This window comes from Narcine bancroftii, chromosome 1 (assembly GCF_036971445.1).
Source record: "Narcine bancroftii isolate sNarBan1 chromosome 1, sNarBan1.hap1, whole genome shotgun sequence".
Lineage (NCBI taxonomy): Eukaryota > Metazoa > Chordata > Chondrichthyes > Torpediniformes > Narcinidae > Narcine > Narcine bancroftii.
In genome coordinates, this window is record NC_091469.1 from 318,222,795 (window position 1) to 318,229,463 (window position 6,669).

Sequence of the window (6,669 nt, forward strand, 5' to 3'; positions counted from 1 at the left end):
TGTGTGTGTGTGTATCTGTGTTTGCCTGTGTGTGTGTGTGTGCCTGATTATGTCTCTGTGTGTGTGTGTGTGTGGCTGTGTGTGGGTGTGTGTCTGTGTGTGGGTGTGTGTCTGTGTGTGTGTATCTGCGTTTGCCTGTGTGTGTGCCCGAATATGTCTGTGTGTGTGTGTGTGTCTGTGTGTGTGTGTCTGTATGTGTGTGTGTGTATCTGTGTTTGCCTGTTTGTGTGTGTGTGTGTCTGAATGTGTGTGTGTGTGTGTGTGTCTGTGTGTCTGTATGTGGGTGTGTATGTGTCTGTGTGTGTGTGTGTGTGTGAGTTTGTGTCTGTAAGTGTGTGTGTGTCTGTGTGTGTGTGTGTCTGTGTGTGTGTGTATCTGTGTTTGCCTGTGTGTGTGTGCCTGAATATGTCTGTGTGTGTGTGTGTGTGTGTGTGTGCGCGCGCGCATGTGTGTGTGTGTGCCTGAATATGTCTGTGTGTGTGTGTCTGTGTGTGTGTGTATCTGTGTTTGCCTGTGTGTGTGTTTGCCTGAATATGTCTGCATGTGTGTGTCTGTGTGTGTGTCTGTGTCTGTGTGTGTTGGGGTGTGTGTGTGTGTGTGTGTGTGTGTGTGTGTTGATGTGTGTGTGTGTGTGTGTGTGTGTGTGTGTGTGTGTGTGTGTGTGTGTGTGTGGTGTGTGTGTGGGTGTGAGTATGTGTGTGTATTTGAATGTGTGTGTCTGTGTTTGTGTGTGTGTTTGTCTGTGTGTGTGGGTGTGGGTTGGTGGATGTGTGTGTATGTGGGTTGGTGGATGTGTGTGTGTGTGTGTCTGTGTGTGTGTATCTGTGTTTGCCTGTTGATGTAAGTACTACTGGTCGATAGTCATTTAGACAGGTTACAGATTTTTACTACTTGGCCGGGTACTCCATCTGGGCTGGATGCTTTCTTTCAATTCTTGTCTCCTCATTACAGGAAGGATCTGGAGTAGATTTTTATCATGATGTTCCCTGGATTGGAGAATGTGTCTTATGAGAAATGGATAAGAGGTCTTCAAGATTATGAGAGGCATAGAACAGGTTGGACAGCCAGCAACATCTTCCTGAAATAAACCCAGCAGCAATAGATATTCACCCAGACAAATGGTTACTTAAACAAAAGTTGCTTTTAATTATCTTTAAATAAACATGTAAACAGAATCACACTTTAATTTATCACGATTGACTTAACTAACCTAACTTAACCCCATCTAATTCTAAGTGTTCGTGCATATAATGTGTGTGTAAGTTCAGAAAAGTTCTTTGGTTCAAAATCCAGTGTCACTTCTCATTCCTCCAAGTTCACTGGTTACATCCTCCTTTAGAAGATTACTTACAATTTAAGAAATAAATATGATGTATTTTTGAAAAGAAATGGAACCAATATTTACAAACTGTAGGTGTAAATTTATAGATATTTTTCCTAAACTTCAAGAACCCCGTTAATTTCCTTGGAATAATTAAAAATGTAAAAGGTTAGAACTGTGTGGTGGGCAGTGCATTTTTGACAATCCTTCTCTTCTCTTTCTCTTTTCTTTCTTTATCTCTTTTCTTTCTTTGCTTCTTTCTTCTTATCTATTTATTTTTTACATTATTGGGGATTTACTGTAGGGAAAGGTTGGGGGGAGGGTTTGGCAGCTTATACCATGTATAATTGAATTGATAATAATAATTGATCACTGTATTTTATATTTTTATGATTACCTGTATGGATAAAATTTTAAATAAAATAGTCAATAAAAAACAAAGTCTGACAGGAGACAAATAAACTTTGACAACTCCAAAACTGACTTTATTTTGTTGTCTTTTGGAATTTTCCCCTTTCCCACTACACAGACTTTACTGGTCCAAAGAGATGGTAAAGTTCACTCTTTTTCAAGGCAAATTTGAGGTTATCCTAATTCTACGAAAATGCTCTCTCAAAGGCTTGGTAACTTATCCACCCTCATTAAACCCCACGCCAAATGCCTTGGGGCGATATTTGATTCTACCTTCAAGTTCAACAAACAAGTTCATGCAGTAGTAAAAGCTAGCTTTTTCCAACTTTGCACTATTGCCAAAATCAAATTATTCCTTTTATTTAAAGACCTTGAGAAAATTTTCCATACTCTTATATTCTCCTGTTTAGACTATTCTAACTCTCTATAATAGGATTTGTCAGTCTTCATGATCCTGTCTGCAACTGGTTCAAAATGCTGCAGCCAGGCTCCTGACAGGTGCCAAGAAGAGGGACCTATTCTATTCTGGCCTCCCTCCATTGGCTGCCAGTACGGCTCAGAATTGATGTGAAAGTTCTCCTGTTTGTCTATAAAGCCCTTAATGGGCCAATCCCCTCTTATATCACAGATCTCCTAACTCCTTCTTCCACTTCAAGACGGCTAACATGGTGCACTTGGCTGTTCAAATCGTAAACTCAGGGGAGATCACAACTTCGCTATTGCAGCCCCCAAACTGTGGAAAAGCATTCCTCCTTCTATCAAATCAGCCCCTTCTATTAACTCTTTTATATCTAGATTGATGTACTTTTATTGATAGTGTTTTCAGTCTTCCTCATGCCCCTGATTGTTACCTTATGTTCTAACCTCTTGCATTAGTTTTATTCTGGACTTTAAATCATTGTCTAGTTGTGATGTCTTTTAGATCTGTACAGGACATTGGTCAACATGAGTTGTTTTAAATAAACTAAACTAAACTAGCCACCTCTAGTCTATGAAGAATAAAGAAAGAAGATCTACGTAATACTGGAATTTACTGTATTTGATTGTTATTTATAATTATGTAATTGTCATTTGAGAATAATAACTAGGGCTCGGGATTGTAGGAGCTAAAGGTGTGTTGCTGTTGGTTTGGCTGCAGACATCAGTGGCGACCCGGGGTCAAAAGGCTGTACGCGTTCTGTCTTTTCCAGTGTGCTCTCGCTATTCACTTCTATTGTCGGCGCATGGGTGGGGGTTTCATGGGGTTGGGGCTGTTGGCTGAGTCTCTGGCTTTGGGAAATTCAATGGTGGTTAGATCGCATTGACTGGTATGGCAGGAGAGAGATGGGGAGGGTGAGTAGGGCTCCGATATTGTTTGTTGACCATTACCACGGTCATTATCACATTTTGCACAGCAGCCATGTCATGCTATGAGACCTTGCGTTCATTAATAAACAGCTTAAAGTGCATCGGGACTTCGCTATGAATTTGTTCCAACGCGTTACAGTTACGGGTCTATTTGGCCTCCAAGCAGCCTTTTTATTGATATTAGTCACTACACTCCCAGTGGTTAACCATTTCAGTTCTGGTCATACTCCCATACTCACATGTCTGTCCATGGCCTTGTGTACACTCCCAGCAAGACCACCTGTAAATTGAAGGAACAACACCTGATTTTCCATCTGGATACTCTCCAGCTGGATGGCATTAACATTGACCTCTCCAGTTCCAGCTAACCTGCTCTCCTTTCTCCCTCCCTTCCCTTCCCCCAGACATCCCTCCTCCCCTCGATTGCTGCTGTCCCCTCCCTCTCTTCTCCACCTATACCTCCTGCCATTTGTAAGGTAAAACATCATGAGATGGGAATGTGTAGGGAGTTACCCTGTACAGGGCAGTAACAAGAAGGGGAGGTGTCCTTGTACTCCTGTTAGGTAAAACATCATGAGATGGGAATGTACAGGGCTGTAACAAGATGTAAATGCATCCTTGTACTTACAAGATAAGAGAGACATTGATGGATTGAGAGGCAGGAAGCTAGCAGGGAAAGGATAGCAACAGTTTTAGTCATTGGACAAGTAATGATATGATGATGTTCTAAGCATGTATCCAAGGGTATAAAAAATCACCATTTTGCTGATAACGGCAGAATGCATTCTCCGACTAACTTTGTTAGTCGCAAGTGTTACAATCCGGTAATAAAGAACAAAGAACCCTGATTTCGACTCAGCCTGGTGTTTGTCTCACTCATTCATGAACAAAGCAGACCTAACACATTGGAACCATGCTCCTCCCCCTCCACACACCTCCCCATTACCTTTTTATTTGGGCACCTGCCGACATTATGTCCACACCTTGATGAAGGGCTCAAGCATGGAACATTGGCTCTGTATTTTTACCTTTACTGTATGAAGGGCCCTGTTTGACCTTCTGAGTTTCTCCAGCTTTGTGTTTTTATTTTAAAAAGACTCTTCAACAGGCATGTTGATGCAAAAATATAGATTATAATGTGTGAAAACCAGGGAAGGTTTATCTGGATTGGCACAAAGTCATTGGCTGAAGGCAGGTTCTGTGCTGTAAAATTCTACGTTCTAATCAAAATATTGGCAATTGCCATGCAAATTGTATGCAAAACACTGCAGTCAGAGAGCAACAGCAATCATTAAAGACCCAGCACCCGTTCTGTTCTCGCTGCTGCCATCAGGAAAGGGGTAGAGGTGCCACAAGACTCACACCACCAGGTTCAGGAACAGCTTCTCCCTCTCCACCATCAGGCTCCTCGACAACAAACTCAATCCATTACTTCCAGGAGAGGAGGAATTAATAAGTTTTTAAATGTTTTATAGAATTCTATTGGGAGTCCGTCCTCCCCCAGCATTTTATTGTTTGATAGTTTTTTTTTAATATATCCTGTATTTCCTCTATTTCAAATGGTTTTATTAATTTATTTTGCTCCTCTTCTTGCAATTTCAGTAGTTCAATTTTAGCTAGAAACTCATCTATTTTGTCTTCTTTCCCTTCGTTCTCAGTTCGATATAATTGTTCATAGAATTCCTTGAAGTTTTCATTGATCTCCGTTGGGTTATTTGTAATTTGTTTGTCCTTTTTCCTTGATGCCAATACCATTCTTTTAATTTGTTCTGTCTTAAGTTGCCAAGCTAGTATTTTGTGCGTGTTTTCTCCTAGCTCATAATACTTCTGTTTTGTCTTCATTATGTTCTTCTCCACCTTGTAGGTTTGTAGAGTTTCATATTTTATTTTTTTTGTCCGCCAATTCTCTTCTTTTTGTTGTATCTTCCCTTGTTGCTAATTCTTTTTCTGTACTTGCTATTTCCCTTTCCAGCTGTTCTATTTCCCGATTGTAGTCCTTCTTCATCTTAGTTACATAACTTATTATCTGCCCTCTGATGAACATTTTCATTGCATCCCATAGTATACATTTATATTTCACTGATTCCGTATTTATTTCAAAGTACATTTTAATTTGTCGCTCAATGAAGAAACACAAAACATACCAGATTCATGCACAACAGCAATAATTACAGTAATTCCAAAGATGGGGAAAGATCCACTAAAACCAACATCATATAGATCAATATCTCTACTTAACACAGATTATAAGATAATAGCTAAACTATTAGCAAACAGATTGGCCGACTGTGCACCAAAAATAGTAAATCTAGACCAAACTGGATTTATTAAGAAAAGACGAACAACAGGCAATATCTGTAAGTTCATTAATTTAATCCATGCAGTACAAGGAAACAAGACACCAACAGTGGCGGTTGCCTTAGATGCAGAGAAAGCTTTTGTCAGAGTAGAATGAATTATTTATTCAAAGTAATACAAAAATTCAACCTACCAGAGAAATATATTAATTGGATTAAACCATTATATAAGGGACCATTGGCAAAGATGACAGTAAATGGATATATATCAAACCAATTTAAATTAAGCAGGTCAACTAGGCAGGGAAGTCCATATCTCCCTCACTATTCGCGTTAGCTATAGAACCAATGGCAGAACTGATAAGAACAGAAAATGAAATGAGGGATAAAAATAAAAGAGAAGGAATATAAAATCAGTCTATTTGCAGATGACGTCATAGTATACTTAACAGAACCAGAAATATCAATAAAAGAATTACATAAGAAATTGAAGGAGTATGGAGAAGTATCGGGTTACAAGATCAACGCAAATAAAAGTGAAGCGATGCCAATGAATAAGTTTAAGAAAGAATCAGCATTTAGATGGCAAACACAAGCAATCCCATACCTAGGTATACAACTAGATAATAATCTAGGCCATCTATATAAACTAAATTATCAGCCATTAATGAAGAAATTACAAGACGACTTAGAACATTGGAAAGATTTACCACTAACACTGATAGGAAGGGTAAATTTCATTAAAATGAATATCTTCCCAAGGATACAATACCTATTCCAATCGTTACCAATTTATCTAACAGAGAAATTCTTCAAGGAGCTAAAGAAAATAATAAGGAAATTCTTATGGAAAGGGGGGAAACTGAGGATAGCGCTAGATAAATTAACAGAATGATACAAACAATGGGGCTTACAGCTACCAAACTTTAAGTATTATTATAGAGCAGCATAATTAAGATACTTATCAGATTTTTATCAAACAAGGGAAAAACCAGATTGGACCAGGTTAGAGCTAGATAAAATAGGGGAGAAGGTACCTGAACATACACTATATAAGTAGGATGAAAAGCTAATGCAACATAGGAATTCACCAGTACTGCACCATCTGCTCAACATTTGAAAGAAGATTCATGTAGAAAGGAATAAAACAAATGATCAACTACCAAAATTAATATTGACGCAAAATCAACTAATCCCTTTCACAATAGATAACCTTTCCTTTACAGAATGGGAGAGAAAAGGGATCAAAAGAATAGAAAATTGTTTTTCGGGAAATAAATTATTATCTTTTGA